The following is a 16646-nucleotide window of genomic DNA, read 5'->3' on the forward strand; positions in this document are numbered from 1 at the left end:
CCAAGCTTTTTTCAGTTTGTGTTCTTTTCCTGTGCTCTTTATATCACCTGACCATGTGTGATTGATGCACATAATTGAAGGTAGTGGATTGTCTGATGTGCAGGTTGATAGATATTCTATGGAACTCCGAATTAACATTGAGGAGTAAACAACCAGAAACCAGATTTTCCCCAGGAAAAGAGAGACAGCTGAAATTTTCCACTGAAAATGCTGTGGATTGTGCCTTTAATTGAAATGCTGCAGTTGTTCCTAGCAGGAAAAATTCAGAGCCTTGAAAATTCTGTTCTATATTTTATTAGGGGAGAATTTAGGCATTATTGTACTAATTCTTATCATTCAGACAGCAGCACAAATCTTTTTGTTATTTTATCTTTCCTCTCTCCTTAGTTTCCACAGGAGTTTGATAAGTGATTAGCCCCTGGGCTCTTTTGTAATTGGAGGCAGAGCAGGGAAGCCTGGCTGCAGGAGCTGTGTAATCCCATTGTCTGTGCCACACCAGTTAGGATTACACGGGTTCCCATCTGCCCTGATCACAGAGGGTGCCAGGAGAGGTACACAACGTTTCAAACAGGAAATTGTGGCTCCAGCAGATGTTCTCTGATAATGAGGTCTGTGTTTGAGGCTCCCCTGGTTTGGGGCAGAACCTTCTGGGACTCACAGGAAACAAGTGCCTTTGATCAAACTGCAAATTCCAATACTTCAATAATTCACTATGGCTCTGTCACCCCTTGCTGCCTTCTGTCCTGTACCAAGGCCCTCACAAATGGCAAAGGATTGAAGATTTCTGATCATAAACCCCAAATTTCCACCTGGCCTGGGAGCACTCTGCTGGTTATCACATTTCTTGACATTGGGAAACAGGAGCTGAGTTCACGGGCTCCCTCAGAGCTACAAATGTTCCTCAGGTTAGATACAAACATGGTTTTACTGGAAAGACTGGTTAGAAAAAAAGGAAAACCAACCTCTTAGGTGATTTGTTGTGTGGAAGGTCTTCTCCTTTCTCTTTTGAAGCAGCCTGTGAAGCAATTCTGATGGTAGTCTATAACAGAACATGAATATACCTTCATATTGAACAGAAAAAATACCATTTTTCTATTAGTAGAAAAGAAGAAAAATATATTTCAGGCTAAAATTGAGAAAATAAAGAAACATTAACTTCTGGAGATACTATTAGGATTATTTCAGGATCTTGCCTAATTTTTAGTTTTCATCATAGGAACAGATTCTATGGGAACGTGATAGGAATTGCTGTTCTGACATCTAATGCTGACTGATTTTGGTTTTGGTATGAATGAGTTTTCTCATGCATGCAAACACCACAAACATAATGAACATTTGAAACACATTTCTGCCATTTTAGTGGGTGAGTTGTCTTTTAAGAGAGCTTTTAAAAAAGGAAGTAGATTCCATGTATTTGAGTTAAATTTGAAGTAGATTTAGAAATGCAATTTGCAGATTGCCAAAGTCCATTAGCCTGATGCCTAATTAACACATGGCCCTGTACCTCTGAGGGGGGATGAGCCAAAGAAGAGGCTGGAAGAATGAAGCCAAAAGATCTGAAGCAGATTCACTGTGTACTAATAAACCATCTAGAACCCTGAAACCTGGTTATTGAGAAAGTTACAGATTCTGGTAATAGTACAAAAATCTGAAAGAGGTGAGACATCTCTGTTCCTTTTGAAAATAAATCTTGTTCTGACATCTTTAGTGTGGCAGTGCAGAGTTGAGGGCCTGGTTACTCACTCTTACTCTCCTGGTTTTGGGAGGAGAAGCAGCTGTGCAGAGCCATAATCACCAGCACAGCTCCTTGTAAAGCATGTCCTCCCAGCCTTGTACTGCAGGACATCTTCACTGAAATCACTTTCTCCATTACTGCCCCTACCATCCATTTCTCATGGTTTGTGGCTTCTTTCTTCACAGATATCCTTAGCCCTGCCTTTATTTTCAGCCTTAAAAATATCACTTTCATTTACACTGATGGCTGAGTTTATATTTAGCTGTTTTAAACAATGAGTTTAGAAGAGAGTAAAGCTTGCTTGCTAAAATATTTTCCCAAATTTCACTGTATCCCATGGATTTCAGGGTGAACACAGTATAACAACCCACATCTGCTCAACAGGTCTACCTGAAAGCTGAACAGCTCTGACCTCATGAAACTACCCTGTCCCTGTCTCCCTTCCTTCTGCAGGTGATAACAGGGCTGTGTTTATCTCTTGACACTTTGCCTGGACCATCTGAAGAAGATTCTGCTCAGTCTAATTAGGTGTTTTCTCCTCCTCACCACAGAGGAGGGAGTGGGAGCAGCAGGGGGGTAGCTCTAAAGGGAAAACCCTTCAACCTGCACCTGGATGTCCAGGTGACACGAGGCAGGGATTTCACTTTGACACACATGAGGAGAGCTCTGTCTGCTGGAGGCACTGGATCTGCCACCCATCCATGCCTTGTCCTTGGGACAGCACACCATGGACTGAAATTGCTATTTATCATTCATTAATAGGTAGCAAAAATCATTGAGGCTTAAAGAGAGTAGAGAGATGTGAGATAAAATAGGAAGAGAAGCAAAAATAGAAAAACTTAACATCTGCCAGAAGTGTGGGAATATTTATAGATCCTAATGTAAACATGCGCTCTAAAGCCAACTTCCATTGTTGCAAATTGTCATATTTTCCCCAGAGATTCTATGGAACTGCAGGTAGGGAGCAGCAGATCTTTGTGAAGCTGGATGACACAGCCACAGCTAGCTCCCAATTAAGAATGGAAGGGAATCTCTCCATCAGGCACTCCAGCTATTAAGATGCAGTTCACACCATGCACGTCTCTGAGAAGTTTGCAGTCTGAGAAAGCAAAGGTGAAGGTCAAGGAGTAAGCCACAGAAACCTTGGCTACCTGCAGAGTCTGCAATCAAGATGTGTGGAGTTGATACATTCTCATGTTATTCCCTGAAATGATGTCTTTTCTTCCCATAAACGTGGTCACTGCATTGCTGATCACCAGGGCTTTGTAGTGCAGCGTTGTGAGGTGATTTATAAAACTCATGTTTTCAAGGCAGCTCATCAGGGAATTGAAGCAGCTAAGATGTTGGTAATCACTAGACCTGAAGCAGGTCTGATAGCCAAAATACCAGTCTTTCTCAAAAAACTTTTTTCTCAGAGGTATTTGCTATAAACAACTTTGGTTCATCTGTAGTCAAAAGCAGTGCTGGTGTTTGTTGTCTGGATATCACATTCCATTCCAAGCCCCCTGCCCATCACTCCCTTCTGGCTTTCAGGCAGGGCTAGAGAAGATTCTTCCCTGCCCAATAAATTATCAACAATATTTCCCATTTAAATATTAGTCAGTCACAACATGATTTGCATGATCATTCAGCAGAAAAAAATCATTTTTTCTGCTGTTTTTTCTTTCTAGAGTGCCTTGTTTTGGCACATAAACATCCTTGCCCCCAATAAATATCAAAAGTTTCAAATAATCATCTGAGCACAATTTTTTGTTTGAATAGAGCTTTGATCCTGAAGAACTAAATAACTCAGAGGAGTCACATGAGACTGCTGATTCCAGGCACACAATAATAAGGAAACCTTCCCAGAGAGGACAGATCACTCCAAGCTTTGAGAGATCAGCTTCCCCCAGTGGTGGTCACAGACACACAGGTTTTGGATCACTGGCAGAAGAGGTACAAACAAAGCTGTGCCCCAGCAAAGACCAGTCAAGACAGCCAAAATTAAAGAAATGCTTGCATGAATAAATAAAAGAAACTGCCTTCATGCCTGGGGTCAGGCTGAGAGGGGCAGGAGAAGTGCAGCAGCTCCAGGTGTGCTCAGGAGGTGAGCCCAGCCTGGATGTCCACAATCAACCACATTCAATCAAACCCTGAGGCATTTGTTTGCTCTCAAAGCACCTTGTTTTTCAGAAGGACTCAGCTTTTCATCCACTGGAGCAGCGAGGTGGTATTCCCTTCCAAACTCCAGGACCTGGGCATCTGGTTTCTACTCAGAAACTTTTTGCTAAATAATTCCACTGATTTCAGCAAGCCCGGGGCAAAGCAGGAATAAACAAACCAGAAAATAAATCTCCATGTAGAGAGCCTGGTTCTATAGAACAAGTGAGCACTGCAGTCACAGCAAAACCCTTCCTGCCCTGGACCCCTGAAGAGAGGGAAATCAGCTCCCATTAAGTCATTCGGTTTGTTGGCTTTTGCCATTGGTTTGAAATTCTGCAAGTCACACTGCTTTTGATACTGGTCCAGCTCCTTTCACAATCTTCATGTTCAGCTTGTCTCTTCACAGAAGGGCTGGGAGGGAAGGCAGCAGGTTCTTTTTATTCTACATGCTACCTTCCTTCTGCCAGTCTTGTTACCACTAATGATCTTAAATACTTTTTCCAGCATTTAATCAGGTGTAGCACTTAATTAGGTAATCACCTGCTGAAGTAAAAATACTGTTTCTAAACAATCCATCTGCCTTTGCAACACACACAAAAAAAAAACAAAAAAAAAAAACCAAAAAAACCCCAAAAAAATCAGGTTTGAGCAGGTAGGTGGAAATGCAGGGCTTGTATTTTGATGTTCATCTGGTTTGAATGGGAGTTGAGGGAAGAGATTTGCTTTAAAATAAACCTTCCCTCTCTGCTACCTGTTCTGTTATAGACCAGAGAGGAATTTGGGGTTCTACCTCCTGAGTAAGAGAATAAAAATCCCACATTTCTTGATGTTTCCATTCTTTCACCCCAGCAAGCAGCAGAGTCCAGTGCAGACAGAATATTTGGTGACTCTGTCCAGCTCATTGTCACCTTCAGCTGGACATGGCAACTTGGTCTCACCATGGCAAAGGTGGCCTAAACCAAACAGCAAAAAAGCCATCTGGATTTTTTCAGATAGACAAAGGTCCTTTAAAACCTAAAGGGATTTTCCAAAAACTTTAAACAAGGTTTGTGCACATGATAACATCTGAACTCCCAAAACAACTACTTTATACTACACAATAAAGATACGTTTAGTGGAAGGTAAAAATTTCCCTGGTGTGCTACTAAATAGGTAGGAAATAGGACAAACCAGTTAGGGAGATTAAAAACTGGCAGAGAAACTCTGAAACATTTCATAGGAACCCCTGGTATTGCATATATTCATAAGCTACTCAAAAAGAAAGAAGAAGAAAATAAAAAAGGTGACAAAATTTGCTTAAAACAGAAAACAGCTGAGGCTTCTTCAGCATGGGTAAGAACACAACTGAGGGGACATAGGATGACTGAGTGTACATTGATAATTCACCACACAAGATCCATAGGGATGACAGCATGTGGCAGCAGCTTGAACATAAAGAGCAAAGATGTAAATCAAACTTGTCCTTCAAAATTCAGGATTAAAATGATGGAATACCTTCCAAAAGGACAGGTTGTATGTTAATAGGCAGAGAGATTAAAAACCTCTTAGAAAAATGAAAGAGAACTCCCTCAAGTGCTATTAAGCAAAATGGTTTGGATATAATATTCTGGGGAAGAATACTGCAGGCAAAAATATGAAAAGCCATACCTAGAGAAATATCTGTATGTTTGCTCTGCTCTAACATTTTTTCTGCAAGAATTTGCTGCTGCCTGTTGCATCTGTTGATTTCTCCAAGGTCAGCTGGACTCCTGGACTGAGCTGTTGCTGAAGCCCTTTGCTCTCGGAGCCCTTTGCATGTAGTTAGGAGAGTTTCACCTCGGAACCACAGACATCCAAAGGAGCAGTTTTCCATCCTCCCTTGCAGCCACTCTGCTCAAAAAGGAGCCTGAAGCTACTGATCTGCTGCTGTGCATGGAATGAAAACCAGACAAGAGGAAAAAAAAGGGAGAAATCTAATGATAGTCAAGGGATACCGTGTGAGCCTTTCCAAAATGTAGAGAAAAAGCAACAAGCATCACATAAACAAAGACCTGAAGCCATAAAACAAACAAACCTCCCATCCAACCAGCAAAAAAACAGCCCAGCCCACCCCCAAAACACTTATCTATTGGGTATAAAGAAATGTGTTTCCAAAAGAAGGATTTTAAAAGCAGCCCATTTCTGAGCTGTATTCCCACCATTCCTTGATTAAGAGCAGCACTCAGGGGTAACAAGCAGGCTTGTGTTGTACATGGCTTTGTAAATAAAGCATGAGGGAGATAAACTAACTTTTACAACTTTGCTGGGAAAGCTGGGAAATTAATGGAAACCACCTTAGCCCTAAGACAGTTTCTCCCAAATAACAGAGTAAATCAATTTGCATAAAAGCCCCACACTGCTATTGTTAGCCTACTTCCAGAGCTCCTGCTTCCTTGTTTAAAGTTAGCCTGCACCTCCAAACCACAGGGCAATTTCTGTAGAATCTTTCCTCACTTTCCAGCACCATTAAGCCCCTCCAGGATGTGTTTTACCATCCCACTCACCCAAAGCTCCCAATGCAGCCTCATCTATCACCCCACGCCTCGAGGCGTGTGTTAATTGACCAATAAAACACACCTGTAGCATATTAATGTTCTAATAAAACACTCTCCATATTCTGTAAATTTTGTGTTATCAGATCTCCATCAATTATTTATTAAGAGCCAGCATAATAAATTATCTGCTGAGCAAGGTGCAACAGCATGAGGACAAAACAGTGCAAAGTACATTTTATCACCTCCTCACTGCAGCTGCAGCCTTTGTGACTCACTGCATATTTATAAGTGCTTGAAGTGAGGAAAGATTCACTTCTTCAGCTCCAAACCTTCATACTCAATTAATCAAGAGATTGCTTTGTCGAAATTAACAAAAAACAGGGTTTCTTATAGTATTTACTTGCATCAGGTTCTCTTAATCCTAATGGTAGAGATTCCCTTCTGCATAGAATCCATTCATCCTCTGTATTAGTGTTAGTTGACAGAAATATCTCTAATAAGACACTGTAAGTCTTTTCAGGACAATTTTTTTTAAAATTTCAGTAGAGAATATTTAGTGTATCTCTAAAATGAGGGTGTTCCATCCCCACAAAATTAAGAACCAGCATGGACTTGAATGATCTTATTAGTTTTCAAGTGGCGTTCTACTTAGGTTGAAAGTACTTTGGATTTCTCATAAATATTATGGTTAAATAATATTATTATGTTATTTGGCTTTGCAAAATAATTATTATATTATTTTGGCTGTTGCAGGTTCAGCAACAGTCAAAGAGAAAACAGATAAAGGCTTGGCATCATCACTAAAACATGACTTTTAAACAATTCCTGATTATTTTCTCTAATACCTGATTCTTTTGTTCAAGGAGAAGTTAAAATTCATACTGCTCTAGTTTGCAGACTTCCATGATTAAACCACAGCAGATCCCCTTCTTTTCCTTGGAGTTGTCATTTATTGCTGCCTTGACAAGATAATTGTTTCATGAAGTTGAAAAGAATTAAAATCCAAACTTACAGAAGTGACTGAAGTGAAAGAGCAAGGAGAATCAGCAAATGCATGAGCACAAGTTTAAAGATTTTTCTGTTCCCTCCTGTTCAACAAGGTTTTTATGTCAATGGCAGATGAGGAAAGAGGAAAGAGCTAAAGGTAAGTAGAAGTTAAAGGGGAGAAAATTATCATCATTGTTACTCTCAATACGTTGTGGACATGCACCTGAGAGCTGTCAGTAGCTTTAAAAACAGGTGAAAATCATGTTATTATTCATAATTGTTGATGGAGAAGAAAATGTTCATCTCCATCACCTTCAATCCACCACACATTGTTCATGCCACTAAAGTGTGTCCTAAAATAAAATACAGGAATGGCTGCATTGCAAACACAAGAGAAATAAAAGCTTTTATTTTCTAGTGGCTATTCAAAATGTACCTTTAGGGTCACATTTTCATCTGTCATTTACTCCATGCTTCAGTCCTGTGTGCTGGAAATTACTTTTGTTGAAATTTTGCATCTGCAAAAATTTACCCAGCTCACGTGGATCAGCCAGACCTGAGAAACTTAAAGTGAAGAGAGAAAGTTACACTCGGCACCACACACAAAAGTCAGCCTTGGCCTCTTCAGATATATCTGCAACAGACTGAGGGAATTTATCCCACAGCAGAAATTGTATTAGATCATGAAGTACAAAACAAACTGTTCCTTCTTGTACAGGAGGGGTTATAAAGCATATTCTCTGCCTAAATGAAACCACGTTCTCTAAATTAAACCATATTCTCTCCCTGAATATTAATCAATTTGAACTTGCACGTGGAAATTATCCCCCCAGATGAAGCAGAGATGCTCAAGAAGGCAAAGTTTTCTCCTGTAAAAATAAGAAGGAAAAGAATGATCTGCAAAATCTCGCAAATATTTTAATTTGGTGTTCGTGCAAAACTCTCAAATAGGCACAAAAACCCTCCCACCATGAGAATATTCAGAGTGTTTTCTGAAATGTCAGAAGCAAACATTAAATATATCAACAATATTTCAATGTAACTATGCAAAACTGGCTGAGCATTCAAAGAATGCCCGGAGAAGAAGGAAACCAAATGTTCTACTTTCATCAAAACAAGACAATAACTCATTTCAAAAGTGTAATTTCGAGGAGATGCAACAAATGCTCAGAAAACAATATTATGGGTTTTGTAAAATATGCGGGATATTTTCTGCAAAATCTAAAAATTATAATTTCCTCCGTAAAGGATCAAATTACCATTTTCATTCAGAGTAATAACAAAGAGCTTCAATATTACATGTCAAAACAAACTTACTTTGCACATTCAGCCTGATTTTATTTCCTTGTTTGTTTGGATCTTTCCCTTGAATATTGAAAATGCACCTATGGAACGTGTCACTTTTTATACTGCATAAAAAATAAAGGATCCAAAACAAAGCCAGTCCCACTGTGAGTTATGGCATTGCACACTGGGTCTAAAATTATTAAAAAATTAACAACAGTGTTAACAGTCAGTTATAATTTTTAATAATATCATTTAGTAGGTTATAGGTTAGAGTTTTATTATGAGAAATAATCCTGAAGAATAGATTATGGTGACTAACTTAATTCTGGAAATCACCTGAAAGGAAAAAATATATTTCCTCACACCAAATCACTTCCTGATTTGCTATTTTTCTATGATTTTAAGTCAAACTGAAAAAGAAAAAACCCTAATTTGTCATTTATTTTGTAGCTTGTAAGTAATGGAGGTTTATATGGAAATGGAAACTGAACAAACTAGAGCTGCCTTTTTTATGACATTTCAATCTGGTCTAAAAATAAAGACTTGAAGTGTGAAATACTTTGAAGAACTTGCCCATGAAAGCATTTATTTTGATATTAATATCTTCATGTTTTCAGTGTGCCAAGGATAATAATTTTAACTGAAAATAAGTAATGGCCTAAATCATAGGAAATGGGTTTCCAGATCCACAATCCTATTTACCCTATCAGAGAGCAATCACTCTGCAAATTAACTTACAGGTAAATTAATTATGCTGCCTTCTATCATTCATAAAGGTCCTAATTAAAAGAATTCCATGTTTTCCTTCTATTTATTTGTGAATATTAGTTGATTATTAACAATTAACAGTTCTATTTATGCAAAAAGCCTCTCAGCATCTAAACCAGGATCAAAGTGAAGTGAGAAAACAGAACTTTGAAATCGATAACAGCAAAATAATTTGTTCATTTTCATGTTAAGAGAAAGATGAAATGTGGAGTGCAAGATTTGAGCTGCACAGCTCCTTGCATTTTCAATCACTTTTCTGATATCCAAAATACAGCAAGCAAGGCCCCTTTAAAGACATTTTTTGTCACTCCCAAATGTAGATTCTTCTTTCTGTTTCCCTTTTTTTATTATTTTATCTGTGCTATTCCTTTGCAAGGTCCTCATATTGTTTGAATCAAATACTTCTGTTTCCCCCCTCACACCTTTTTCTTTTGCCTTAGAATGAGGAATTTTGATCCATTAGAAACAAAAGGCCCAGGCCAGATTATGACAGAACAAGATATTTATTTGCTCTGACTTGGCATAAAGTGAAGCATGTGAAATTAAATCCTGCATTAAGATGAGAGCAATACATGTCTCAGCAGGGATAAACACAGTGGAGCTCGTATTTCTTTTGTTGTCAAATCCTTTTAAAATGGTATTTTAGGACAGCAAATTTTAATAGGATCAAATGATACAAAAGAAAGAACATCTAACATAAGAACAATTAAACTCTAGGAAAAAAATCTCTGCAGCACACAAAGCCATTTGACTTCTGGCTAATGTTTATCTATTATTTCCATGGGTTGTAGAAAGAAACAAGTTATGAATTAATAACGGGATTATTATTTCCACCTAAAACACATCTAGGGAGCTGGAAAAGCACAAAACCTTTTCTGCATTCTGCCTGAGTCAATATTTCCTTTCCTCAGACATTTCAAGAGCGTTTCAATGGTAATGGGCATTACTACAACACTGGACTGAGCACCAAAACCAACCATGAGCAAAACTCCTAGGAAAAAATGCACACATCCATTCAAATTCATCTATTCCCATTAAAAACTTCTGAAATATTGATTAATTCTTTCTGTTTGCTCTTTCTCATCCCAGAAATGGAGCTCTTTCCCCTTGACAACTGACCAGGCTTTTGTGCTGAGCTGCCGCACTTTGGAGGGGAAGAGCTTTGCCTCTGGCAAGAACCCTTCAAAGAGTGTTTGAACCTCACCTGGAGAGCCCCCGTGGGCAGGATGACAAAGAAATCACATTTTGCACAGCTCTGTGTACATTATACATACATCTGTAAGTACAAAATGCAGCTGTAAATCTGAATTAATGCCGGGAAGAGTGGCTATGAGTGCTGACATCTGACTGGAGCTATCTGGATGTAAAGAATCTGTTCTGAGTAAGTCGTGGTGTGTGGAGAAAAAAAAAGCACCTGGAAATAATGAAATACTTGTATATATTCAAAAGTATTGAAAATATTTTTTCATGTTGAAAAATGAAATAATGTCTGGGGTGGAATGAACCCCCACAGGAGGCAGGTGGAGCTCACGTGGTGCCATGAGTGAGTCCAGATTATGAGCTCAGGTGGACACCTCACCCTGGGATGGGTTAAGATCCAGCTGAAATAGAAGACAAAGATCCTACCCCCAATGGCATTCCAAGATTAACATGTACCTTTTGATTTAACTCAAGGTTAACTTGTATTTTTAATTTAAAATTCAGTTTAAAACCCAAGAGCTTTACAACTCTACAATGATAAATCGGATATTTTAATGTTTGATGCCAAGTCAACTTCCTACCAAGTAAGGAAATTTGGAATACATGTTGTCAGTACTTGCATAATCCTGCTGGCTGTAACCTTCACAGAATACTTCTGTGCAGGACATGGCCTCAATAGGAGCTGGGAATGACAAATTAGATATCATGCTTTAGGAAGCCAAAGGTTGGATTCACATTTGTAGTAAGAATTGAATAGATTAAAAAATAAATAAATATTTTAAAAATAAGCCCAGTAATAATCAGCTACTCAAGAAAACCAAATAGGGAAGAAACACCTCAGCGATCAAACAACAAATAAGAGTTTGTGGGGAAACCCAAAAATTGAGTTGAGGGCAGTGGTTATGGTACAATCACAATGCTGACCCCATCCCCTGGTCCATGGGGCTTGGCCAGCAGAGCTGCTGCAGGTTTGGCCCCACAGCAGGGAAGGAGCAGAGAGGGGACAGGCAGCATTTGCCTCCCAAAGCCAGCACAGCCAGCAGCAAACTCTTCATCCATGTCAAAGGAACTGACAAAATTTCACACCGTTGCAGAGAAAATAATCTGGTTTTCAGATGCTCCCCAAAAGCTCCAGCTGCCAGAAGCCTGCTGTGCTGGAGGCCTGCTGGTGCCTCCTTTAAGCTGTGTTTATATTTACTGCTTGATATTTTTCCCTGGTTAAAAATGTAATGTGATGCAAACATCTCTATGAATTATATTCTCTCAGTCTCAAAGTTTGAAAATAATTCCTCTCAAATAACAGTCCCTTTCCTTGAGTGGATGCAATGCCACCCCAGCAAACACAGGCACAGGTGTAAGGTGGGGCTTCAGTCCATGACTCTTCTGTCTGGCCTTAATAATACAACTAAAATACAACTAAAAATTCTCAAACAGAGTGATGGAGTGATTAAGGCACATTTTTCTGTGCTGGCACAGTGGCACATTCCTTCAGAACAGAAAAGCACAGCCTGTGGAACTATGGAACTCCCCTCACTGCCTCCTGAGCAAGAGCCCAGACTTGTAAGAATCAGCTGGGCCTTAATCTTGCTTATGTTTCCTTCCTGTGAGCAAATGGAGAGAGTGGGATTTTCTCTCTGCATTCAGGTATTGGTAAAAGCTATAATTAAAACAGGATTTTGAGGATTTCTGCTCAGTGCAACTGGCTGTAATTCAGCACACCCTTAAATCTGAGACAACTTCTCCAGGGTTCAGCCAATAAAACAGCTCCTGGCGAGCAGCAGGAGCCTGCATTCCCAGCTCAGTGAGCTGTCAGGAAGAAATGCAGGTTATTAGATGCCTCTGTTATTAGAGATTACACAAGTGGCAGAGAAAATGACATCCAATTCATGTTGCTCCTCAACTCTGATATTCCCCTCTCCACAGTCCTTGTGAACATGTACAGATAAAAATTCAGTTGGCTTGGAAGACAAAATAAGGATTGTATGTGACCAATATTAATGAAACCTAAGAAAATGGTGAGACTAGAAACCTATTTCCCAAGCTTTCAAAATGATTCTTTAATATCACATTTCATTTTTAATATAGCGCTTACATTATTCTGAATCACATTACTGCTCCATATCTACTTTTAAGGCTTCCAGAAAGAAAAAGCTAGAAAAGCCAATTTTTTTCCTGTGTTCTCTGCTTTTTGGGATGTAGATACACTTACTGAGCAAAAACAAAAAAGAGATTTCTCTGTATTTCCATGTAGTGAGACCTCCACTGTGTCCTAGATTCCTTTTTGAAGACAGTAGGCAGAATGACTGTACACAAAATTTAATGAAAACACATTGTAAAAAGGAAAAAGAGGAATTCTTGATCCTCCTTCTGGCCAATGCTCTTGTCCCATCTTACTTTTCTGAAGAATCATTCTTTTTAAACCTCATCAAAACTTTATATATTGCTCTAGAAAGAGGCAAAACCCAATCCAAAACCCACCTAAAACACACACACCAACTTTTTTTTGTGTGTGTGTTTATACATAATTAAGATGTGGGATCCACTGCTGCAGGGCTCTAGGCCACATGGTAAGTGGATTTTTAAAAGCAAGCATTACACAAAAACAATTCCAGGAATGCTTTCTTTGGGACTTCTAAATTCAAATCCTGAAGCTCTTGCTGAGTTTTCTGATGCAAGAGCGGACACCCAGCTGTAAACCTGAATGTTGTTTTCCAAGTTATGAGCTAAATTCAAGTGTAGGGAGGAGACAGGAAAGGGAATTTTCCTTTCAAATGTAGGACCTGATTCATAACCCCAGCATTTCCTCCATCTGAAACATCTGAAGCAGATGAGTTTGATAATGATAAAGTAAACAGCACTAAATGTGCTACGGAATTAATAACACCTTTTCTTTAAAAAAAGTGGGGTTGTGGGGTTAGACTTCCTGGATGTAAATATCTGTCAAAAAAGGGAAAAAAAAAAAAAAAAAAAAAAAGAAAAAGAAAACCTAGCAGATGCTGCTATCAAAAAAGAATAATTTAGTTGTTTCAAATGACATCAATCAAAGCACTTTTTTTTTTTTTTTAAATATGCCAAAAGTAAACAGTGCTCGCACATTACAAACCAATAGCAGGGTAATGCATGGTGGATGTGTAAAAGATGATAAACAGGGAGGGAAATGTTCAATTCTGGCCTTTGGAAAGGAGCAAAACACCAGAAATAATAGAGATACTCCCTTGTAAGAGTATAGTGGGGCACTACTCTGATTTTTGCCTGGCTCCTCAGCCTGTGGCTCTGACAAAACTTAGATATTAGAAAGAGCAGACAGACATAAAACAGCATAGAAGAAAAATAAAAATCTAATGTAAAAGGAAATAAAATAAGTAACTCAATCTGCCTGGGGAAAATTATTGAATTAACATACATATATAAAGAATTCAAATCATGAGGAACAGTGTTTGTGCTTATTTTTGGAACCTTTCATCCTGTTATAAATATGGCTATGCTTAATTAAGTTTGAAAACACACTTATAAGGAGAAGATGAAAAAACTGCAGTTATTACCCATAATAAATTATTTTAGATGCCTAAAAGCTTGTAGGACCAATACAAAATTATGGTGTCAGAAATTTTTGAGCAATGATTCGCAGAGAGAAAGTGAAGAGTTATATGGTAATAATCAAAAAACATTGTAAAGGGCATAATGCATACAATAAAAAATAAATTAGATATGTATATTCGTGGGAGAAAAATATTATGGAAAGAGAATAAACTGAAGGAAAGTTTTATCTATTCCAAAATAAATATAACTTTTTTCCTCTGAAAGAACAGCATAACAATAGTTAGAGACCATCACCTGCCTGCAGCCAGGTTGTACTTGATATTAATGTAAGTGCACTCATTATAATCAAAGTTCTAAAATCTTCAGCCTCATTGATAAGTGAATTTCTACTTTGTTAGAACTTATATATCAGCATTAAGAGTAGACACTAAATTAACTTATATGTTTAAGCATTTAGAAAACAGGTCAAATTTTCTTTTTGTAACCTGCACAGATGAAAAGAACCCAAGACTAAATGAGTAAACCCCAATAAAAAGGGTTTCAAATCAATCAGGAACTTATTAATTAAATTATTGAAATGATTATTAATTAGTTGTTATTATTAACAGACGCAATGAACTGGCAACAGATGGTGTGATAGAGTGAAAAAGAGATTAATTTCGTACATTCACTTTTGGCAGTGCTGCAGCCCAACCAGACCATCTGTGGCACATTAGGAACGTCCAAAGCTGCACCATACATATTGCAGAGATGATACAAATTGCTGGACTCTCTGCTTTTCTGGTGAGACCCCCATCCATCCCTCATCGTGGCAAAATATTACACAAAGAAGTTTTTATCCCATGCATTCTGCCCTCTGCTCTGCCTCTGGCACTGCAGAGCTCCTCCAGGGTTTCTGCAGGATTTCATCTGAGCTGCACTCCCAGAGTGAGAGTGGCCTCAAGTTCTTGCTCACAGCACATTCCCCACTGCTACCAGGAGGAGTTTAAATTTACAAGTTGGGAATCATCTTCACCTTCCTTTTTCCAAGTGAAAATGTCTAATCTGTTTGCAAAAAACTGAAAAGGGGATGAATGTTGTGGTCCATGATGGTTCCTACAATTCTGGTTCACGACAGCATTTAACAATTGGACATTGGTTTTGTTTTCCTTCTGCTTTGGAGTTTTCTATCATATTTGTAAGTGATTTTCTAAAGACCAACATTTCATCCAGCCAATCCATCCCCATAACTCTCTTCCACTTTGCTACAAATATGAGTACATATACACATACAGATGAAATCTTGTTTACCCTTACTTAGAGCATTTGTAATGTTAGAAATTTAATTTTAATGGACACACACACACCTGTAAAACAGGATTTGGAACACAGAAATATGCTCAGAAATCTAGACTGCCATAGAATGGCTTCAGCGATGTAACGTGATCATTTTAGAGGAAATTTTAATTGACTGGGTAAAAGAATAATGACATCTGTTTCCAGTGAAATTGTCTGGGTTTTTTTAGTACAAGTCTGTATTCTAAATTGTCCTAGATAGTTTGTCCTAGATAACATACACAAATCCATCTGCCATGGCCATCAGAGGACATAAAATTGCAACTTGTGAAAAACAAGGAGTGAGGAGCTGGATTTCAGTGACCCGAAACGTGCGAGTCACAAACACACAGGGATGTTCTTCTGCCCCTCCTCATTGCTCTTTCCATCCAGGAGGAGAGGAAGGAATGGGCTGACAGAGCACACGATCATTTTGTGACTCTGGAATTTATTGCTGTATTTCTCACGTGGTTTTTAGAAATGCTTTCACAGAAATGTCCAAGCAACAGTGCCAACTGCTCAGTCTTTCTGAACAACACATGAAATAAGCTTTATGTCACTTTTTTCACCCTCTTTCTCCAGTCCCTTCTCTTCACACCACATTTTTCCTCCATGATTTCCTACTCCTCCCTCTTTTCACTTCAGCTCTAAAGGCTCAGCAAAGCAGCTCTCACAAGTGAATTCCTGACCAGGAAGATATTGCCATATAGATAATTACCTGAAACAAGGTCTGTGTGTCAGCCTGAGAGAACCCTGTGTTCCATCCCTCCTACCTCAGCCGGGGTGTAGGGAGTGGATTTAACACCTGAAACAGAAACTACTCTCACCTGCTTTGCTCTCTTCCCTCTGCTTCACGTACATTTATCTCTGCACCAAAAGGCTTCGAATCAAACAAAGAAACCCCAGTCTTCCTCTTATTTCTCCATTGGAGGAGTCAATTCCACAACCATCCCTACTGTCAAAGTGGGACAGAGGAAGAGAAGTGTCGGTAATTCCACAGTACCTGTCTGTAAGATTTATTTTCTAATTTCCACATACATTTATAACCAAAAAGATGTCAAGTTGGCCACCAAGCCACTCAGAGCTCGCTGTGCCAGCTAGTCACAAAACAATGTTTTGGTGATTTATTAGTTCATTCCCTATATCAAAACTTATTTTCA

This window comes from Onychostruthus taczanowskii, unplaced genomic scaffold (genome assembly GCF_017590055.1).
Source record: "Onychostruthus taczanowskii isolate IOZ18803 unplaced genomic scaffold, ASM1759005v1 scaffold13, whole genome shotgun sequence".
Taxonomy (NCBI): Eukaryota; Metazoa; Chordata; class Aves; order Passeriformes; family Passeridae; genus Onychostruthus; species Onychostruthus taczanowskii.